Here is a 23,801-nt window from a genome sequence, read left to right as displayed (position 1 = left end):
CTCTGTTCCTCCACTTATCACTTTTCTTCCTACTTCAAGGTCTTTGCCTTTGTTGCTTCCTCTGCCCTGGACTTTTGCAAAGCTGGCGTTTCCTCCTTTAGGTGTAAACTCAAATCTTAGAGCGTTTCTCTTATATCATTTCTTCTTAGAACATTTCTTTCTTCTTTCTCAAAATAAAGTATCTCTCCTATCCCTCTCATCGCTGTTTTCTTCTTTGTCCTTATCTGGCTCTGTCTGTTCTCTGCTTCATTATCTTCCTCTACTGATAAAAATAGCTTCAAGTTTGTCTTGTTCCAGGCTATTCTCAGAGTGCCTTGTTTATTGCAGGATCTAGTATTTGATGATTAATACTGATTACATGTTTGATGAGTTAATGAATAAAAGAATAATCTTAGAGATAAATTATTTAATCCCAAAGAAAGAATGCTAGTGGTGGGATTTCAGGCATTTTTGTGGAAAAAAATGTTGGAGAGTGTTCTATCCAATTTGTTTATACTAGACCATGATAAGTTTCTCTTTTTTAATGTAATTCTAAAATAATTAGATTACAAATTAAGTTACTTGCTCAAAGTACTTACTCTGGGACACATATTTTCTGACTAGTGTTTAGGATTCCATGTATTACAAGGGTTCTATAAAAACTCTGTTAGGTAACGAGGTCCCCCAAAGAGCTTTACCTTTTCTCAGGAAATAAGACAGAATAAAGGATTTGTTCTATTTTTTGTATCAGGTGTTTTATCCTTACTTCTTCTCAAGTTTATGTTGAGCTTAACCTTCCTTTCCTTCCTTTCTGTCCATCTCCATTTTTTCACTATCATTTATAGAGTTGTTGGAAGAACTTCTTAATTTCAGATAGCCTGTTTTAGAACTTCACAGGAATGACAAGAACAAGCAGAATGGTGAGGCAGCTAGAGGGACTTCAGTGAGAGCGGTCCCAGGAGGCCACCAGGCCTGGCTGATGTGATCTGAGAGTTCAGATGACTTTAACTGTGGGCCATTGATCCTTATCTCAATTTTCTCCTCTCCCTGCACTTTTGATTTTCAAAGTCTATGTCACATTTCGAAGTGTTGTCACATTCTTTTCTTTCATATAGTTCTCTGCATTAGCTGACTTTTTCAATTTATGTCGTCTGAATTTCTTTCTGATGTTTGCCTTTTATTTTCCTTCTTTTGCTAAAGCTTTGTTGATTTTGTACTTTGGATTCTAAATTCTTCCTATCAGGGAGTTTTCCAATAATTCTGTTTACCGAGTAGCGCCGTGTGCGTGCGTGTTGGAGAGAGCGGTTACTTAGGACGGTGTCGGGCACCTGAGGACACCTGTGAAGTTCTGTCAGCGAGCGAAGGGCCGACGGCGCGTCCTGTGTCTCCAGAGCCCTGGGACGCTGAGCACACTGACCGCGATCCCTTCTCCCGCGGGACTCGGTGCCCGGCATGTGCCCAAAGTTTGTCTTCGCCATTCTCCGCATCTGACTCGTTTTCCTATTGTTTAATTGTTGTTTTTCCTAACTATGAAACCATACATCGCCAGTATGGAACACGGAAAGGTAACAGGAAACAAGGTCGCCCACGTCACCAGAGGTGCAGACCTTTTACGCGCTTTCTCGGCGCATGACGATGTCCTCCGAATCTCACGCTGCATTTTTCACACACCCGGGAGACCTCTCAGAATCCAAACGAGGTAAAAGTTTAGGTTTTATTCACCAAGTTCATACGTAAGTCAAAGACTCTCGGCGGGTAGGAAAGCTAGCACCTGGCGAACGAGCCTGGACACCGCGCTTCTCCGAGGGCGCTGCGGTCTGTCCAGGCGCCCAGCCCCGCAGCCGCCTGAGGTGAGCGGCTCTGGGCTGGCGAGCCGGGCGGGCGGGGGCGGAGCCTCCCCTGTTTGCGAGGAGCTACGAGCTCTCACCAATCAGAGCCCGGCCTTCTTTTCCCGTGCTGACCAATGAGGGAGTTCGGCTGGAGAGGCTGTCTTTAAGTCTGCGACGCCTACCCCTTTCGCAGCCGATCACCAGGGGTCTCTTACAAAGCGCCTGCTGCGCTCACGCCCCGCGGGCGGTTCATCCCCGGCCCCGCTCCGCCCCTCCAACGGAAGCCCCGCCCCTCAAGCGGAGTGCGGTTCCCGGAGGGCGGGACTCAACAGGTTCCTCGCTGGGCGGGAGTTGAGGGCCTGCCTCCTGCTGGGCTCATGCATCCTGCGACGGCCAGGGTGGCGGGAGCCCGCCGGGTCCGGATTGTCCTGTGCGGCGGCGACGGTCGCTGCCTTCCTGCCTCGGGCCCGGGCTGCAGGGGCCGGAACGAGCGCCTCCCGCAGACCGCGGCCGCCCAGGGCAGGTAAGGGGCGCCGCGGGCTGTCGCGCGGTCAGACTCCGGGGTTGCTGCGGGCCGGGGGTCCGCTCCCCTCGCTGCTCCGCCCGCGGCCGAGCCGAGCCCGCCTCTCTCTCGCTCGCCTCGAGGCGCCTCAGCCCGGAGCCGGCGGCGGCGGCGGCACCTTGCGGCGGTGGGGGCGGGCCGGCGGGGGAGGGGGGCGCGCGGGCGGGACCGCAGGCTGGGGCGGGGCGGCGGCGCGGAACCGGCGGCCGGGGCAGGTGGAGCGGGACTGCCGCGCGGGCCGGGGCGGCTCCGAGGGGCCGGGACTGCCGGTGAGAAGCGCTGGGCGGCGGCCGCTCTTCCCCTCGGCGAGGAGACGTCTTCGCTGCGGCCGGGCTGCGGCGCGGTGGCCGGGACGGCGCCGGTGTGGGACGTGCACGTTAACGTTACTCGCTGATTTAGCTGTTTTCAAAATTAAAGCAGCCTTTCGCGTGAACCTGTTCGGGGCTTTTTCTCCCGCGCAGGGACGCCGGCCGCGCAGCTCCCTTGGGCCCAGGCGGGGCCGTGCGGTAGGACGGGGGTCGTTCCCGAGGGTGCCGCGGGTGAGGACGGTCGTGGGTGGCACCCGTCCCTGTCACTCTGCATGTGGGCGTACGGTTGGGATTCTTTTTTCTTATTTTTAAAGCAGCGGTCAAATAAAAAAAAAAAAGCCCCTGTCCCAGGCTGTAGGGATGCACCTGCTGCTCACGCGGTGATACTTGGCAGAGAAATCCTGGGCAGTTAATTCCGTGATTTGATTTCCTCACAAAGAAGCGCCTTGAAGTGCTGTTACCTTGTGTTTCACGTGCTCAGTATAGCATTTGTTCGCAAGGGAATGACGGAGGTCACCGAGTTTTAGCAGTAATGTCACTGTGATGGCCCTTGGACAGTGTTCTCTCGGTCCAGGTCCTTTCTGAGTCTACAAAACAGACTTTTTTCCATTTAGGTGTTTTAGTTGAGAATCTCGTTGCACTGTCAGCTGCAGCATGCCACCCTGTATCCTCTGAGGTAGGCTGTGCACAGCGTGCGCGTTGTACAGGTGCACGAGCGGAACGCCCTAGACGTGAACGGAATTCTACCCCAGTCGCTTGGCTCCTACTTCATTTTATACTCGTGACGGATTCAGTCCAAGATCTGGGTAGGGTTCCCACCATCAGGCAAGCTTTTGCATACCAATTTGATCACGTGTACACCAGTCAGAGCTGGACATCATTGTTTTCAAGTAAAGAGGTAGTATCTCTGACTTTTTTTTCTCTCCTCTACCTAGATTACTAAGATAGTTTGAATTTCATCAGAATGGTAATTTTCCACTCAGGCAAAACCAAACGAACAAAACAGTGCTATGTGAAAATCTTTGTGTTAAATTTTGGGAGGCGTTCCACATGAGACAACTTTATGTTTGCATCTCTGGCTTAGCAGTGGACTTTGGTACAATTGATTCAATTGGAAGTGAAATAATTAATTGAAATGGAAGTAATTACTATGCTTAAAAGAAATACAAATAAAGTATAATGTATTTTGGTTATAACTTCTGACTTTGTTTTGGGAAATCTTTACTGTAAATTTATAGAAGGGTTGAAAGATAATTTCTTAATTAGAATAACTCAGGCAAGGAAGTTTGGAGGTTAGTGTAGAGCAGGTTTATTGTTTATTTTTTCTTTCTTTATTTTATATTTTTATTTTAACTTTTTCTTTTTTACACAAAGGACTGGTTTTGCAAAGAGCAGGTTTAAATGGGTAGGTGGGAGCAACCTCTTGCATGATGTCAAAGCTTAGGGAACTCTAAAGAATTGTTGTGTTAAATTTAATTATCAGGAATGTGAAAGTGGCTTATGAATTACTGAATGGAAGTGTTCTAATCATGAAGGTATCTCTTGTTTTGTGGCTAATACATTTGTTGCTTGTTACATATATCTTTTGACATAACTTATTTGTGAAACACAAAGGCATCTCTTCCACAAGGCTGTCAGTCTACCTCTGCATTTATTTGCCTGTTTATGCTTAGTACCTTTACCTAACATTCCTTCTCCAGTCAAATTAAAAATTATAGCGCCCAAACAAAAATTTCCATAAAGACATCTTTATCATCCGTTCATTTGTAAAGAAAATGAGTCCTTTCTTCTGATGAGCCCAGCCCTCCTTCAGTGTGGGGCATTTTGGCTGTTTGTAAAATATTTGCCTGTATTCAAAGAGATTTTGGCTGTTTATAAAATGTTTGTCTGTATTCTTACCCGAGGCTTTAGTTCAAGCCATAACCCCCGATGGTTTTCAGGGTTTCTGCAGATGTTTTTTCTTTTTTTCCTTTTTTAAAATTAATTATATTACCTGACTTCCACTAGATGGTGCACTGGATGCTGCTTTTTGGAGATTTCAAACAGGTTTTTTTTTTTTTTTTTTCTTATTATAAACATTTCACTGACAAAGATACAAATCAATGTACAGCAGCTGTTTCTGGAGAAATTGCAGTTCAGACAGAATTGCAATGAATGTCTTCAGTGAATGAATGCCTAATCAAAAGATTTTAAGTTGAAGCCAATGCTCATTTACCATTATAACATTTAGTAGATTATTTGGAAGGAAAGGGGAGCTTAATTTAAAGTGAAGGAAATTGTTGGTACCAGCATACCTTCTTTTATTGTGCTTCACTCTGAAGATACTGCATTGTTTTTACAAAACAGTTTGTACGTTATTTGATGGTTTGTGGCAACCCTGTGTGTAACAAGTCTTTTAGTGCTGTTTTCCCAACATCATTTGCTCTCTTTGTGTTTCTCTGCCACATTTTGGTAACTCTTGGAATATTTTAAGCTTTTTCATTATTATGTCTGCTATGGTGGTCTGTGATCAGTGATCTTTGATGTTACCATTGTAATTGTTTTGGGGTGCCATGAACTGTGCCTGTATAAGACATCGAACTTAATTGATAAATGTGTGTGTTTTGTGTTCTAACTACTACACCCATCAATTGTTCCGTATATCTCTCCTTCTCTTCAGCCTCCCTATTTCCTGAAACACAACAGTATGGCAGTTAGGGCAGTTAATAACTCTACAATGTCCTCTTAGTGTTGAAGTGAAGAGTCGCATGTCTCTCACATTAAATCAAAAGCTAAAAATGATTTAGCTCAGTGAGGAAGGCATGTCCAAAGCTGAAATAGGCTGAATGCTAGGGCTCTTGTGCCAACAGTTAGCCAAGTCATGAGTGTAAAGGAAAAGTTCTTGAAGGAAATTAAAAGTGCTACTCCAGTGAACCCATGAGTGACAAGAGGGCAAAACAGACTTACTTGCTGATAAGAAAAAAGTCTTAGTGATCTGAACAGAAGATCAAACCAGCCATGACATTCCCTTAAGACAAAGCGTGATCCAGAACAAGGCCCTGCCTGCCTTTAATTGTGCGAAGACGGAGAGAGGTGAGGAAGTGGTAGAAGAAGAGTTGGAAGCCAGCAGAGGTTGTTCATGAAGTTTAAGGAAAAGCTGTCTCTGTAACATAAATTTCAAAGTGAAGCAGCAAGTGCTGATGGGGAAGCTGTAGCAAGTTACCTGTGAGATCTAGCTAACATCATTGATGAAGGTGGCTACGCTGAATAACAGATTTTCAGTGTAGATGCAACAGCCTTCTATTGGAAGAATATGTAATCTAGGACTTTCATAGCTAGAAAGGAGAGGTCAGTGTTTGGCTTCAAAGAATAGGCTGACTTTATTGTTAGGGACTAATACAGCTGAAGATTTTAAGTTGAAGCCAATGTTCATTTACCATTGGAAAATTTTAGATCCCTTAAGCCTGATGCTAAATCTACTCTGCATGTGCTGTATAAATGGAACAACAAAGCCTGGATGATAGAATATATCATTGCAGCATGATTTACTAAATATTTTAAGCCCACTGTTGAGACCTGCTGCTCGGAAAAAATGATTCCCTTTAAAGAATTACTGCTCGTTGTCTTGGCGCAGTGGCTCACACCTGTAATCCTAGTACTTTGGGAGGCCGAGGCCGGAGGATTGCTCAAGGTCAAGAGTTCGAAACCTGCCTGAGCAAGAGCGAGACCCCATCTCTACTATAAATAGAAATAAATTAATTAGCCAACTAATATATATAGAAAAAATTAGCAGGGCACGGTGGCACATGTCTGTAGTCCCAGCTACTCGGGAGGGTGAGGCAGGAGGATCACTTGAGCCCAGGAGTTTGAGGTTGCTGTCAGCGAGGCTGATGCCATGGCACTTTAGCCTGGGCAACAGAGTGAGACTCTGTCGCAAAGGAAAAAAAAAAAAGAATTACTGCTCATCGACATTACACCTAGTCACACAAGAGCTCTGATGGAGATGTAGAAGGAGATCAATGTTTTGTTCACGTCTACCAACACAACATCCGTTCTGTGGCCCATGGATCAAGGAGTAATTTCGACTTTTAAGTCTTACTATTTAAAAAATACATTTTGGAAGCCTGTAACTGCCATAGACAGTGAGTCCTCTGATAGATCCGGTTAAAGTAAATTCAAAACATTGGAGCAAGAATTCATTATTCTAGGTGCTATTAAGAACATTCATGACTCATAGGAGGAGGTCATAATATCAACACCAACAGGAAATTGGAAGAAGTAGATTCCAGCCCTCGTGCATGTCTTTTTAGGGGTTGAAGACTTCAGTGAAGGAAGTAACTGCGGCTGTGGTGGGACTAGCAAGAGAACTATTAATAGAATTAGAAGTGGTGCCTGAAGATGTGACTGAATTGCTGTTATCTCATAATAAAATTTGCATGGATGGGTAGTTATTTCTTATGGATAGCCAAAAAAGTAGTTTCCTGAGATGGCATCTCCTCCTGGTGAAGATGCTGTGAACATTGTTGAATTGAGAACCAAGGATTTAGAATATTGCATAACCTTAGTTAATAAAGCAGTGGCAAGGTATGAGATAATTGATTCCAATTTTGAAAGAAGTTCTCTTGTGGATAAGACGCTATCAAAGAGCATTGCATGCTGCAGAGAAATCTTTCATGAAAGAACGAGTCAATCAATGTGACATACTTCATTGTTGTCTTATTTTGAGATATTGCCACAGCCACCCCAACCTTCAGCACCCACCACCCTGATCAGTCAGTAGCCATTAACATCGAGGCAAGACCCTATACCAACCAAAAGATTAGGACTCAACGAAGGCTCAGATGATTGTTAGCATTTGTTAAAAATAATAAAGCATTTTAAAATTAATGTATGTACATTGTTTTTAAAAAGCACATAATGGTATTGCACACACAGTAGACTGCAGTATAGTATGAACATAACTTTATGTGCACTGGGAAATCAAAACATTCGTTTGATACTGTGATATTCATTTTACTGAGGTCTTCTGGAACGTAACCTGCAATATCTCTGAGATATTCCTGTAATTTGAGACATAACTTCTACTACACAGCTGTCTGGTTCTCCTTGTGGGTAGGAGCCCACACCAGAGTGTAGATTTATTGGCCTGATTTATGTATAATTGAACTTTTCTTTTTTAATGGCTTGTGTTTTTTTGAAAGTCTTATGTGAGGTGGGACTGCAGTATTTGAGCATAGTGGTATGCTTTGCTTTCTTGGATTACTGATTCTTTAAAAGAAGTGGGTAAATGTAGCCAGATTATTTACTAACTACTATTATGAAAAGATGCTTTAGGAGAAAACATTTTCTGGCATGTATAAGTTTTTTTCCTGAAAAGTCATTTAATCTGTTGTTTTTAGGAGAACACTATTATCATATTGCTTTACTTATGAAAGATGGGGGTATTCTTTTCTCTCTGATGATATGAGCTATTAGTCAGGCTTGCTTGTTACTGACTGTTACGGAAGGGGGATGAAAAAACATAACTGTTGCTTTGATAAAAAGCAATACCCATTTTTAGGTGTAAAAGTGGCAGTGTTAGTGGAGAATAAAGATGAGCTGAGATGATTACATTTAGCAAGATGTTTTGAAGAAAACCCTGGACTTTTAAAAGGGTAGGACAGAAATCTAAATGAGAACGTCTTTAAGTGGTTGGAGAGGGTTTTTATTTCAGTTATACTTTGTGGGTGGGGAAGAGAGCAATGGTAATTTGTTTCTTGGAACCACTAGCTGGCTCCCAGGGGATTTGATTTGATGGCAATTTGAGAGAGGGAAATTAAATAGGGTCCAGCTCTTCTTGTACGGTGATTCTTGGCAGTGCTGCCAGCCCTTGGGTGAGCGAGGGCATCGAAATGTGGGTGGTTGTAAGTAGCCAGGCAGATTAAAAGGCTGCCCTCATGGAAGGTCTCTTCACCTTTGCCTGCCACAATCAGGTCATCAAGCATTTTAAGGCAGGTTTATGGCTGTCCTGTGGTCCAACCTTGGGGCTAGGTACTCCTTAATCTTCACATTTATGTTTTCAATTTTTGCAATAAGTAAAATCCTGAACTTTATAAAATTAATGACTTGAGCATGCAAGTGAATAGCTTCAAAGAGTTACTTGGTTTAGGGTAGATTTCAAGGTATGGTCCATGCTAGAATATACTTATTTCTCATACTCTTTCTTCTGTCCCCTTAACAACAACAAAAAGGCCTTATGAGAAATAGGCAAACTTGAATACATGTAGAGCTACACTGCTCAAATTGAGAACCTGAGTTGGCAAAGAGAAGTGTCTGGGAGGATGTTGTCACAGGCAGGTGTAGGTGGGGCAGGGAAACGTTAGCCCCTCTTGCTGTGGTGGACGCTGTCAGAGGGTCTGATGTGTCATTAGGGTTGATTAACTTCATTTGTGATAGAAACGCCCTTTTTGAAAGACAGTTCCTCTGTATTTGTACTCAAAGCAGTTTGAATCTTGAGAATCAAATATTTCTGAGGGTTGTAACTTCTTTTCTTGGCAATTGGAAATTTGTTGAAGTGATGTAGTAAAAATGTGGAGTTGCGCCCATGGTGAATAGGATTAGGGAGTTATGGCCCAAGATCTATAAAGCTTCTCCTGCTGATATTCAAAATATATTTTTTCTCTTCCTATTATAGCTTCTGATTTAACTTCTGAAGAGTCAGTTCAGACTTCTGCGTTCTTTGCGTGTTTTGAATTTAGCTCAGTTCTCCGTAGAGCCCATCAGAATATACTTTTTTGTACATGGTATAATCAGGGTACGGATTAGGCCTTTTGTCATGTGTGGGAGAGAGACGTTGTGGGCAGTGGGCAGTGAGCAAATGAATTAACGTTATTTTGATTTATTTATAGTCGTTTTAAATAGGAGAAAACTTTTATATTTTGGACTTTCCAAAATGGTAATCATTTCATTTTTAACATTAAGATTTGTCTAAAAGGTTTAGGCCAGTGGTTCTCAAACTGTGGCATGCCTGGAAACCACGCGGAGGGTTGTGGTAGGGCTGTAGAACCCTCTAGTGGCTGTCCTGCAGCCCAGAGGTGTGGGTGGGTCCTGACAGTTTGCATTTGTAATGAATTCCTACTGTGTTTTCCTGAAAATAAGACCTACCCATAAAATAAGCCCTAGCCAGATTTCTAAGCATTTAGAAATATAATATAAGCCCTACCCCGAAAATAAGACCTAGTGATGGGCATGGCTTTTTAGGGTATCTGCACAACCCATGCATTTCGTCTCAGAGCAGTAAAGAAGACGAGCAGCCCTTCTCATCTGCCCTATGAGAGCTCTATTGCCTGACATGAGAGATTGGGGCCAATGGTTCTAAAGGAAATAGAGTCACAAGAAATTCAGGATGGAATTCGGGGTTTGGAGAGTGATGATGATGTTCCAGAAGAAAATGACTTAACTATATTTGAGTCAATGTAGATTGTTGTACCGTACTTAAAAAACAAAACAAAACATCCCCTGAAAATAAGCCCTAGAGTGTCTTCTTGAGGAAAAATAAATATAAAACCCTGTCTTATTTTCGGGGAAACACGGTAGGTTGTGGTGTTGCCAGTTGGTCAGGGGGTCACCCTTTGTAAACCGCTGAGCAGATCCCAGGGAGCATGTAGGTGTGCTGGTTCACTCAGGCTTTCAGGTTTGAAAGATCTGGATTTGAATCCCTCCTCTGCTGCTTGCTAGTTCTTTGACTTCACGCAATTTCTTAACTTCCGTGTGTTCACCTCTAAAGTGGAAATAATATAGTTATTGTGAATATTAAGTGAGCTCGAATGTGTAGAAGCTCATAGAACTGTGCCTGGCAGATTGCAAGCAGGTTGGTTTTTAATCGTAAAAAATGACTTGGTGTATGAAATAAGAAGTGGTATCCTGAATCTTATAAAATTGAGGTAAGGACAGAACATTTTTTATTTATCCTCATTTCCTAGCACTGTGCTGGGGAAAAAAATACAGGTACTCTATTGCTATTTAATGAATGGAGGAAAAGTTTGTGGATCCTAGTAATTTTCCAGAAACCTTTTTAAAATTTTTTTTAATTTTTGTTTTTTTGAGACAGAGTCTCTGTTGCTTGGGCTAGAGTGCCATGGCATCAGCCTAGCTCACAGGAACCTCAAACTCCTGGTCTGAAGCAATACTACTGCCTCAGTCCCCTAGGTAGCTGGGACTACAGGCATGTGCCAACATGCCCTGCTAATTTTTTCTATATATTTTTAGTTGGCCAATTAATTTCTTTCAATTTTAGTAGAGACAGTTTCTCACTCTTGCTCAGGCTATTCTGGAACTCCTGACCTTGAGTGATCCTCCCGCCTTTGCCTCCCAGAGTGTTAGGATTACAGGCATGATCCCCAGCGCCCGGCCAGTGTGTAGTTATCTACTCACAGCGTTGGTCCTTCTTTGTGGAGGAGGTGAGTGATCAGTGCCACCAATCAACCATCTTGATGGCATTTCAATCTATGCGATGAATTATAAAGAATGTATAGATATATATATTTTAACCAGCACAACCTAAAGTTAGGCTACCCTTTTTAAAATATTCCTCCCACTTCAAAAATATACTCATTCCTACCTAGTACCCCAATTATTATGTACCCCTAGTTATTATTATTAGTACCCCTAGTTATTATGGCATCAGACTCGGGCTTGAAGTGCAGGATCTTACCACTTTTATCAGGTCTAGATGGAAATGATTTACCTGGGTTGTGGTTTCTAGAGTATAAGCCCTTGAATGCAATTCCTTTTAATATGAAGACTTAAGAACTAGAGGACCCAGTTGCCTACCACCCACATACCCAACGCTCTCCTGAACTGCTGAAGACTCTCACATTGAATAGAGGGAAAATGGGAGGCCCACAGGAGGCACTAACTCTTACTAGTTCTGAAGTACAGCCTGATGCTGGCTTCTACTTCTTTGATTATGACTTAGTCCTAAACATGGGACTCACTCTCTGCAGCTCTTCACCATATCCTCTGGGCTCTTTGTTCTGTCTGTTCATAAGCAATCACCTGAGTTTGCAGCTAAGTTGTGGAACTTGAGGTCCAAAGGCCTCTTTTCATTTTTACTATTTTAGTCTAAGCTAGCAAGCAGTGTTATTGCTACTGCAATTCTCTTAAAAACTTTGAGTCTCCTGTGAATTTTACTGGGGTTTATGTCATTAGAAAAGCTTCTTTCAGAAGTCTTTTTGAGATATGCTCTTCACTTTGGGCTTTCTGTGAAGCTGTACTAGGACAGTGACTGTAAGACTCTTGTACCAGGGCCAGGCGCAGTGGCTCACACCTGTAATCCCAGCACTTTCGGAAGCTGAGGCAGGAGGCTTGCTTGAGGCCAGGAGTTTGAGACCAGCCTGGGAAACATAATGAGACACCACCTCTACAAAAAATAAGAAAATTTAGCAGGGCATGGTGGCACATGGCTATAGTCCCAGCTACTTGGGATGTTGAGGCAAAAACATTGTTTGAGCCTAGGAGTTGAAGGCCACAGTGAGCTATGATCAGGCCACTGCGCTCTAGCCTGGGTGACTGAGCGAGACTCTGTCTCTAAAAAAAATGTAAAAATAAAAAAATAAAAATTATAAGTTTACACAATGGAATACTTAAATCTCATGTAGCTATTAAAAAGTATGAGATACTCCAGCACATCAATTTACATATAAATTATAAACAATAAACAGAGTATACTAACAACAAGGAATAGTCGGCTTGGGCAACATAGCAAGACCCTGTCTCTATCAAAGAAACATTAAATTAAATTTTATAAAAAGATTCTTAAAATCCTTAAATTAAATCCTTAAAATCCTTAAGGGAATTTGAGGCATCATGGTAAATCTTTCTGAGGTCTTAACAAAGGAGTTTACAGTCATGGACTTGGCTTCCTCTTTAGAGCATGTTTTCCTGGCAGCCATTTGATTTTCTCCCAGAGGCCATTGATTTTAGTAATACCCCTCGACCTACAGTGAAGTTATATCCTGATAAACCATCATAGGTGAAAATGTTGGAAGTTGGAAGTATGTTTTCAACTTACCGTATTTTCAGTTTATAATGAGCTTGTCCAGACTTAACCCCTTTGTAAGTCAAGGAGTGCACTCAGCATTTGTGGCATTGTAAAGTTGAAAAGTTGTTATGTCAGGGACCACCTGCATTTGGCAGTTTGACATGAGGAAGCTACAAATGGGAAACAGATATTTCAAACCAGGAAGCCCTGCTTCCCCTTTATATTTAATACTCTTTCTTGAGCTTATCTTTTTTTTTTTTTTTTTTTGAGACAGAGTCTCACTCTGTTTCCCAGGTTAGAGTGCTGTGGCATCAGCCTAGCTCACAGCAACCTCAAACTCCTGGCCTTAAGCGATCCTCCTGCCTCAGCCTTCTGAGTTGCTGGGACTACAGGCATGCGCCACCATGCCTGGCTAATTTTTTTCTATATATTTTTAGTTGGCCAATTAATTTCTTTCTGTTTTTAGTAGAGATGGTTTCTAACTCTTGTTCAGGCTGGTTTCGAACTCCTGACCTTGAGAGATCCACCTGCCTTGGCCTCCCAGAGTTCTAGGATTACAGGTGTGAGCCACCGTGCCCAGTCTTGAGCTTGTCTTTCACTTTGACTTTGCTTTCAGCTGCTATGCAGCAACAGTGCCCTTTCCTCCAGTATCATTTTCATTTTCATGAAGTTTCAGTATCATTTTCTGGCCTTGAGACTCTCCTGTTGGCATCTTCAAGGGCCATCAGGCTTCTAGTATTAGTCTCTTTGAAGCCCTTTTGATTTTCATTCTTTATTTATTTATTTATTTATTTATTTTTTTTAACTACAAAAGGATCGAGACAGAGTGTTGTGCTGTTTCTCTGGGCTAGAGTACAGTGGTGCCATCATAGCTCACTACAATCTCAAACTCCTGGGCTCAAGTGATCCTCTTGCCTCAGCCTCCCAAGTAGCTGGGACTATAGGCATGTGCCACCATGCCCAGCTAATTTTTTTAATTTTAGTAGGGACAAGGTCTCACTCTTGCTTAGGCTGGTCTCGAACTCCTGAGCTGAAGAGCTCCTCCTGCCTTGGCCTCCCAGAGTGCTCAGATTACAGTGTGAGCCACTACACTCACCCTTGATTTTCATTCTTATTCTTCTCTAGTTCCCTTCAGCTTTCATCAACTTCCTGTAACAAAGGCATCCTACATGTTTTAGATTTTTTTTTAATAGTAGCACCCCATATTAATGTTAGTCTTTGTACCAGTTATTCATTGCTGTATAAAGTTCAGTGTCTCACAGCATTTCTTTTGTTTACAATCTGCAGTTTTAGGCAAGTCTCAGTGGGGCCAGCTCATTTTTCTCTGCTGGCATCAGCTGGGGTGACTAGAAACTGGGGACTGGAATCCCATGTTTGCAGTTGAAGCTGGCTTTTGGCTGGGACTCTAGCTGGGGCAGTCAGCTGGAACACCTGCATGAGGATTCACCATGTGGCTTGGCCATCCTACCACTATGGTGGCTAGATTCTAAGGGCAAGCTTCCCTAGAGAGAGAAAGTCAGGTGGAAGCTGTATCATTTTCTTTTTTTTTTTTTTTTTTGTATCATTTTCTGATGTGATCTAACCTAGCTTTAGAAGTCTCACAGCAGTTCTACCATGTTGTATTCTGTAGAAACCAGTTATTAAGGCCAGCTCATATTCAGGAGAGGGAATTTCATGGGAGAAATGTCAATTCATAGACATGTTTTAAAACCACTACCACACTCACTTTTAAAATAATCGAACAATCATTACATCTAAAAGAAAGTAGTTCTTTCCAACTGAATCCCATTGATTTCCAACACATTTTTGTTGTTGTTTAGTGTGCTCTGTTATTTTGTTTAAAATAGCAAAGGACTACAAGATAGTGCTATTGAATTAAGGCATTTTAGTTTTTTGAGAAAACGTATGGATCATGTCACTAAACTTCTATACTGGGACACATGATTGCTCCATAACCTTGAGAATTGTCATTCCTTGGAATGCAATTCAAATTAGCATAAAACATTTGCAATTCAGGGAAAGGCTTATTGCTTTATAGTTCATATTTGTAATTAGAGTCATCTTTTCAGAGTCTTATTCTGGGAGCCATGTGTTGACTCAGGCCTAAATAACTGAATATGATGTCCCTAAAACGTCTTTAGAAGTTATGGGCAGTCATGATGGAAGTAAGGGTAAGAGACATTTTACTAAGAGGTGACTTAGAGACATTTTAAGGAGGAAAGATGTGAAATAATAATAGCAAAATAAAAGTCTAAGATCAGGTGCAAATGTTGGTGACAAAAATGATGAAAGTAAAGAATATATTTTTGTAACTCCTGGTGGCTTTAACCTTGTTTTTATTTTCTGAGTAATTTAAGGGTCCACATTTGAAGAATCCGTTAGAGTATAGATAACATTTTCTTGAAACTGAACGTATTTCTAAATTTGTCATTGCTTTTGTGTTAGACTGTTCTCAGCCTACTTCCTTCATTACCAAACTGTATTATTTTATTCATGCAGATTGATGATCTTACAGCAGAACTGGAAACTGCATCTTCAAAATGTCTGCATCTGGATACAAAGAATCAAACTCTTCGACAGGAATTATTATCTATGAAAACAATACAGAAGAAATGTGAAAAACTACAGAAGAATAAAACAAAGTTGGAACAAGAAGCAGTAGACCTCAAAAGTCATAGAAATGAATATGGTAGAACTTGGTCAAGTAGAACAGTATAAATGGGAGATTGAAGAAAGCAAGACAGGATATAGTAGAAAAATTAAAAGAAGTCAATTTATATTTACAGGTTAGTTTATCTGTAATGTGCTTTCACTCATTTCACTGTAAATTATATTTTGGATATGCACATTGTATGTGTTTGTTTTGTAGATTTTAGAAGGTGGCATCTGTTTCTCCCTTTAAATATTTCCATTTCCAACATTATTACAACTAAATTGATCTTTCAGAATAGTGATTATCATTAGAGAATCATTTGATTATTAAGACCGGTTGGCATAAAACAAGACTATTAGGAAAAGAAAAAATTGTGGTTTAGAAATTATAGTGTACTCTTGAGTGTTCTTAAGTTACATTATTCAGTTTGTAAAATTTTAAATTAATTCAAATAGATTCTTTTAAGTCTTTGAATTATCAGATTACTTGAGTACTAACATTAAGAATCATTGAAATTTTTTTATAATTCAGATTTAATTCTGAGTTAAATTATCAATTTACTTGATATTGATGATAAATATTTTAAACTTTTTTCACCTATTTAAAATTGTTCTCTGAATCACTGTCTCAAAACTAAAGGAAACAAATATATAAATTCAGGTTATAGTTACTTTAAAAAATGTATTCTTTTAATTTGTTTAAGACACAAGCAGCATCTCAAGAAAACTTAGAGCAGTTAAGGGAGAATCATATTGCTTCAATAAGAAGTCAGATGGAACTCAGAATTAAAGATCTAGAATCTGAGCTCTCCAAAATGAAAACTTCTCAAGAAGCCTTTAATAAAGTGGAGTTGGAAAAATACAAGCAACTCTATCTAGAAGAATTAAAATTTAGAAAATTATTGGCAACTAAACTAAGCAAGTAAGTCAAAACATAGAATCAGAGAAAATAAATTAAGCTCATTAATTTGCCTTGAAAGCCTCATTTTTAGTGAGACAATTTCATGAGACTGGTGGGAAGTGAAACCTAACTAGATAATATAATTTTGCAAAATGATGTTAGTAAATGAACTTATCTTTATTTATTTTTTGTTTTTGAGACAGAGTTTTACTCTGTTGCCCGGGCTAGAGTGCCATGGCATCAGCCAAGCTCACAGCAACCTCAAACTCCTGGGCTCAAGCAATCCTTCTGCTTCAGCCCCCCCAAGTAGCTGGGACTACAGGCACACGCCACCATGCCTGGCTAATTTTTTCTATATATTTTTAGCTGTCCAATTAACTTCTTTCTATTTTTTGTAGAGACTGGGTCTTGCTCTTGCTCTTGCTCAGGCTGGTCTGGAACTCCTGAGCTCAAAGGATCCACCTGCCTCGGGCTCCCAGAGTGCTAGGATTACAGGCATGAGCCACCACACCAGGCCTGAACTTACCTTTAAAATGTTAGTATAGCCTGTAATCCTAGCTCTCTGGGAGGCCGAGGCGGGCGGATTGCTCGAGGTCAGGAGTTCGAAACCAGCCTGAGCAAGAGCGAGACCCCGTCTCTACTATAAAATAGAAAGAAATTAATTGGCCAACTAATATATATACAAAAAATTAGCTGGGCATGGTGGCGAATGCCTGTAGTCCCAGCTACTCGGGAGGCTGAGGCAGGAGGATTGCTTGAGCCAGGAGTTTGAGGTTGCTATGAGCTAGGCTGACGCCATGGCACTCACTCTAGCCTGGGCAACAAAGCGAGACTCTGTCTCAAAAAAAAAAAAAAAAAAAAATGTTAGTATAGGACAGTTTTTCATCTCTCCCCATTTTTTTTTTTCATTTTATATGGCTTTTTCCCCCCTTAAATGTCTCATGCAGTTAGTCTGATCTATTAATATTTAAACTGCGGATTTTCGAAGCTTTATGGTTTAAACAGAATGTTTAGAATTCCCCTAAATGAAAATATTAATGAGTTTAACTATTTCTTGAAGATTACAACTTAGACCGAAAGAGTCAAGTACCACTATAGTACTCTCAGCAGGTTCTGGCACTTGGTAAATAACTTTCCTTGATTGTGATCTTTGGTATTGCCACTAGAGGGTGCCTTGAGACAAACTATCCTTTATAGTGTTTCCACTCAACATAAAGTCACACTTGTAAAATAGGGAATGATTAAGGTAGGGATGAAGGGACGTATAATTCACAAAGTTGTTAAATATAATACCCTGGACAGGCTGAGGGGATGTGTGGAAAATAGAAATGGCAGATTCCACCTCTGATGCTTGAGTAGCAGTGTTAGGAGCTAATTACCTTTGGAGCTGCTTTTTAGCTCTTTTTTTTAACACCATCTCAGCTATTTCATTCTCCTCCATAGAAGTTGTTGCTCTGAATTAATCCTCAGTACCAATGCCTAATTTTTCCCACATAATGGGTGATGTGTATAATGGTGATGAAAATGTCTTTGAGGGATAGTTTTTAAAAAAAATCTCTGAGCTGGTTTACTAAATAAAAGCATTTGTAGGTTTTTTAAAATTTTAATCTTTTATTATATATACTTAAGGAGTACAACATGATGTTCTGATATATTTATACGTAGTGAAATGGTTATTATAGTCAAGCAAATTAACATATTAATCATTGCACATAGTTAATCGTAAGTATTTCTAATGGCATCCTTAAGAATCTTAGAAGTAGAGCCATTCCAGAAGGCAACAGGTGTTACCTCTTAACTCATACATCATTGATAGTCATTTCTCTCCTCTTCCCACTTTGTTTGAGTTACTTTGTTAGAAATCCCCCTAGAGGCCGGGCGAGGTGGCTCATGGCTGTAATCCTAGCTCTCTGGGAGGCCAAGGCGGGCGGATTGCTTGAGGTCAGGAGTTCGAAACCAGCCTGAGCAAGAGCGAGACCCCGTATCTACTATAAATAGAAAGAAATTAATTGGCCAACTAATATATATACAAAAAATTAGCTGGGCATGGTGGCGCATGCCTGTAGTCCCAGCTACTTGGGAGGCTGAGGCAGGAGGATTGCTTGAGCCAGGAGTTTGAGGTTGCTGTGAGCTAGGCTGACGCCATGGCACTCACTCTAGCCTGGGCAACAAAGTGAGACTGTGTCTCAAAAAAAAAAAAAAAAAAAAAAAAAAGAAATCCCCCTAGAAATATAGGTACTTCTTTAGAACGATTTTTAAACTATAATTACACACAGTAGGTATGCTCTGACACATTTTCAGTATTTAAAAAAAATGACTTAGTGGAAAATTTTGTTTACTCTTATGGGAACTTTTTAAAAAATGCAAGTCATTTAGGAATCATTTAGAGAAACATGAAATACTAAGCATTTGTCTCTTGTAATCTTCATAGAACTAATGAGAAGGTAGCAGAGGTCAGTACCAAACTGCTTGTGGAGAAACAGCAGACCAGATCTTTATTCACCACTCTTGCTATGAAGCCAGTCCTAGAGTCACCTTGTGTTGGAAATCTTAGTAATAGTTTAGTTCTCAACAGAAAACTTATTCCAAAAGAAAATTTAGTGATCCCTACCTCAAGCCCACAGACTTCAAATAACAGCATGGAGAACTACTTGACCAAGGTGAGTTATGTTATCTTTCTTCCTTTGAATTTCATGTTTCTAGTATAATTTTTGTTTTTAATTCGGTGAAATACTGAGCTGTTTGACTTACGCATGTTAAGTAAAGGTCGTAATTATCTGTGTTAATAAAGAAACGAAACAGAAGTTTTATAGTTTTCTGTAAGTCTCTGCAGCAATCATTTTCAAGAGATACCCATTTATTAACTTTATTCAATAAATATAACAAAATGAACACGTTTTAAATTTCTTTAAAAGCTGCATTTAAGTTATTGGAAATGAAATAGTGTTGCTCAATAACTAAAGGTATACTTTGAGATACTTTGCTTAATTTTTTTTTATTTCCGCATATTATGGGGATACAAATGTTAAGGTTGCATATATTGCCCTTGCCCCCACTCCTCCCTGGCTTAAATTTTAATTGATTTTAGTTTGGCTGTGGTTCATGACACTTGAGATGGTTCAGGAAGTTTTCCATCCCTAATCATAAGTGAATGATTGGCATCCACACATTTAAGGAGATGATCAAAGCACTATCCTCAGTTTTTAAATTTTAAATTAAATAACAAACACATATGAATGTTTATTATTTAAAGAAATCCAGGATAAATACTTTTTTTTTTTCCTGAGACAAGGTCTTACTCTGTTGCCCAGGCTAGAGTGCAGTGGTGTCATCATAGCTCATTGTAACCTCCAACTCCTGGGCTAAGTAATCCACTTGCCTCAGCCTCCCAAGTAGCTGGGACCAGAAGCATGCATGTACCATGATGCCCAGCTAATTTTTCTGTTTTTTTTTATAGCGATGGGTGTCTCACTCTTGTTAAGGCTGGTCTCGAACTCCTGGTCTCAAGTGATCTTCCCACCTCAGCCTCCCAAAGTGCTAGGATAACAGACATGAGCCACTGTGCCCAGCCTTAAACACTTCTTATGAATTAAATAAACCTGTAACACTAAACACATTATTGTCTCTTTTAAGTTAAAAGTTTTGTCATTTTCTTACGTAAGAGTACATCCTTAATTGTTGTTGTACTTAAACCATTTTTATCTCACTTTTTGTAAACTGTGTTCATTGCTGGGTAATTTTTAAGCAGCAATTTTTAAGTAGTTAAATTAAGCAGATATTTAAATTTTTAAATGAAATTCCTTTATGTCTATCTTGTCATCATTTGAATGATTGATGACTAAGATAGAAATAATATCAAGTGTGCTTAAATAGCAAGTAGTATCAAAGAGAATCAGTTAATCAATTATATTCTTCCTACTCAGAATTAAATGTCAAGCCACATATAGTCCCTGTCTCCCCTGGAGATGTAACAGGCACCTTCCAATCCAACCATGTGATTTCACTGAGAGTAAGAATCCATTTCTGGAGATCTCAAAATGAATTAGAAAAAAACATAACTAGAGAACTAGAAGAAGGTATGTTGCCAAAATATATGACTTAAATTTAGATTAATTGATTTCTCAAATAAGCTGTGAGTAGCAAATGACATCCCTTTTTTTCATTGTTTGGTAAATAGATAATACGTTAAATATTTTTTCTTACATCTTATGAAGGATGTGAAAACATAAACATCATGAAGAGTATACTTATGCCTCATTAATTCCTCATGTTTCATAGTTTTAAAAAACTCTCAAGAAGCCTATGCTTCTCTTCATTTCTGGCTCTGCACTTTCTTCACTTCTGCCATCGCTGTGGAGCTGTCAGCCAGCACACCGAACACTGTTTTCAGCAAAGGCATCATCAGTTTCTCAGGTTTATGGTAGTGATTTAAGGCCAGAAGACCCCAGACTTATCTAGTAATATTTAGTTGAGCAATTACAGTTGATAAGCAGTCACTTGACAAATCTCCAGTCATTTACTTTGTCTTTGGTTTACTTTCCCCCCAGGGAAAAGTTCTAGATTCCTTAGCATGGGATAAAAACACCCATGTCAATTTCGTTATTGTCCAGTTACTCAGCCTTGTCTCCTGCCACTGACTGTGTTCTGCCCCTTTGCTCTGGAATCTGGCCGGACTGGACTGTTCAGAGTTCCCCAGTGTCCTCCTCACCTCCAGCTCTTTGCACTTGCTTCTTCCCTCCATCTGCCACACTTGTTCCTTGTCCTCCAGGTATCAACCTACACCTTGCCTCCACCAAAAAGCCTACAATATGGACACAAAACTGGGATAGATGGCCCTTCAGTGTGCTCCAGTAGTGCCCTGTTTTATACCTGTCATGGTGTCTTAACCACAATGATAATTAACTCAGTGTACAACTATGGGCACATTATATTTAATAGTAATTTTGTATTGTAGTTGTGTATACATATTTTCATTCTTACTAAGGCTGATAAAGTTCTCAACTCTTTTTTACTGACTTTCACTTCATTATTTGTGAAATAGATAAAGAATCTAATTCTCTCTTTTTCCTTTCAGCTGCTGCTGAATTGGAAACTGAATCCTATATAGCTTCTCCTGTAGGATCTACTGACGAATCCAATCTAAATCAAGATCTAGTTTGGAAAGCATCACGGGAATATGTACAGATTTTAAAGAAAAATTATATGATCTGAAAGATAAAATTTTATTACTGGTCTGTTTATATGACACTTTAATTGTTTTTCATTTAATATATAACACATGGAAATCTTTATTAAAGGAAAATATTTTTGTATCATATATGTCTGCTGAAAATTTATATAGTGTTTTAAACAATGTTTCTTGGCCTGTTTAGCTAACTTTTAAATGGATCTTTCAAATGAAAACCAATATTAGGTAGTTTTACATACTCAAACTGCCCAAATGTCAGCTGTTTAAATGGCCAAATGACCAAGTTGTCATTAATACTTCAGTGGCATTAATTGATGGCTTATTTGTATTTTATAAATTTTATCATTCTATATAGTGATATTTACACGGACATTATTTTGTTGTACTGGTACTGTAGTCATTGTAAATGTTTAAATGTATTATAATTGTTAAAGTGCCGTCAAACTTACATAATTTTAATTTTAAACACTGATTTATATAAGATCTTTCCTCATGGAGAAATAAGGCTTACCCAAGGCTTTTCACCTTTTTGTTTGTTTTCTATTTATTTATTTATTTATTTATTTATTTATTTATTTATTTATTTATGATTAATAGTTTGGAAATAGCCTTAAAATTAGAGAAAAGTTCTAAGTTTTAGTACAAAGAACTTTTCTTGCCAAACCATTTGAGAGTGAATTGCTGACATTATACCATCACTCCTGATTTCCTTGGTGGGTGTTCCTATAAGTCAGAAAATTCTATATAACTACAATACAACCTTATGATCAGACAGTTAACATTAATACAGTCTACCATTTAATTCTCATATTCTTGTTAAGCTTTATTAATTCTTTATAATGTCCCTTATAGCAAAAGGATCTCATTCAAATCCATGGATGGCATTTAGTTGTCACATTTTTTAGACTCTCTCAGTCTGGAACAGTTCCTCAGTCTTTCCTTGACCTTCATGACCTTGAATCTTTTGAAGATTAAAGTCCAGTAATGTATTATAAAATGTTCCCTCAATTGAGTTTTTCTGATGTTCTCTTATGATTAGATTTGGACCATACAGGCAAGAGTATCACAGCCATGATCTTGTGATCTGCTCATTGCATCCCATCCTGTGATCTACAGTTTTGATGTAGCATTGGTGACGTTAGCATTGGTCACTGACGGTGGTGTCTGCTGGGTTTCTCCTCTCTAATTACATTTTCACCTTGTAATTAATTAGTATCTCCTTGAGAGGTAAGTTGAGACTATGTAAATATCTCTGTTCTTCATCAAACCTTCAATTAATTCATTTACTTGTATCAGTATAGATTCATGGTTTCTTTTGTTCAATGGGTTATAATTTGTTAATATTTTTAAACATTTATTTTCTTTTTAGAAATGTTCTATTTTGACAATTGAGACTTACAGGAAAAGTATAAGAATAGTACAGAGACTTTCTGGGTGTCATTCCCCAAATGTTAACATGTTACTACATTTCCTTTCTCCCCCTTCTCCTCTGTTTCTAGATAACTATGAATAGGCACATAATATAGACTGTAGTATAATTATCAAAAACAGGAAATTAAAATATATAATCTTCAGATCTTATTCATATCTTTCTAGTTGTCTTAATAATAGCCTTTATAGCAAAAAAACGAAAAAACCAAAAAGCACTATTTTCTGGTCTGTAAAAAATAGAAGGGTGGCAGACACAGATTTCACTGCCACCTTAGAGGAACTCTTCAAAGAAATACTCTTTGAACTTCTCCACCTCTGAGATGATGTATTCATCTGTGACCAACACCAGCCTGAAGTTTTACACCATTATTATTATTATTATTATTATTTTTGAGACAGAGTCTCACTTTGTTGCCTGGGCTAGAATGTTGTGGCGTCATCCTAGCTCACAGCAACCTCAAACTCCTGGGCTCAAGCAATCCTCCTGCCTCAGCCTCCCGAGTAGCTGGGACTACAGGCATGTGCCACCATGCCCGGCTAATTTTTGTTTCTATATTTAGTTTATTAGCTAATTTTTTCTATTTTTTAGTAGAGATGGGATCTCGCTCTTGTTGAGGCTGGTCTTGAACTCCTGAGCTCAAGCAATCCTCCTGCCTTGGCCTCCCAGAGTGCTAGGATTACAGGAGTGAGCCACTGCGCCTGGCCTACATTAATTATTGCATAATGTTTATAGTCACATGTGGGTCCACATTCTAAATCTCAGCCAGGTTTTACAGAAATCGTACTTTAGAGTTTCCTATAGATCTGCGGTTCCCAATCCCCAGGAGTGGGCTGTGCAGACTGGTCTGTGGCCTGTTATGAACGAGGCTGGATAGCTGGAGGTGAGCAGCAGGTGAGGGAGCAAACCTTCATCTGTACTTACAGCCAGCTCCCCATCCCTCAAATGACTGC

General features: G+C 39.9%; 1 protein-coding gene and 1 long non-coding RNA gene across 3 annotated transcripts in view; both read left to right on the top strand.

The window, feature by feature from the left end:
* The window catches only part of RAB18 (RAB18, member RAS oncogene family), a 180,064-nt gene that overhangs the window by 31,065 nt on the left and 125,198 nt on the right, over nt 1-23,801 (top strand). The window lies entirely within an intron of this gene.
* LOC109730049 (uncharacterized) lies at nt 2,176-21,863 on the top strand. Of its 2 annotated transcripts, none has more exons than XR_012914885.1 (4): nt 2,176-2,331; nt 15,178-15,464; nt 18,663-18,891; nt 21,306-21,861. It is a non-coding gene; the product is annotated as an uncharacterized LOC109730049 (long non-coding RNA). The 2 variants fall into 2 exon arrangements; XR_012914886.1 differs by lacking the exon at nt 2,176-2,331 and adding an exon at nt 3,034-3,576 and having other exon boundaries at nt 21,306-21,863.

Source organism: Microcebus murinus, chromosome 25 (genome assembly GCF_040939455.1).
Source record: "Microcebus murinus isolate Inina chromosome 25, M.murinus_Inina_mat1.0, whole genome shotgun sequence".
In the NCBI taxonomy this organism is placed as follows: domain Eukaryota; kingdom Metazoa; phylum Chordata; class Mammalia; order Primates; family Cheirogaleidae; genus Microcebus; species Microcebus murinus.
The sequence above is the reverse complement of the archived record's forward strand: the minus strand, read 5'-3'. Positions and strand labels throughout refer to the sequence as shown.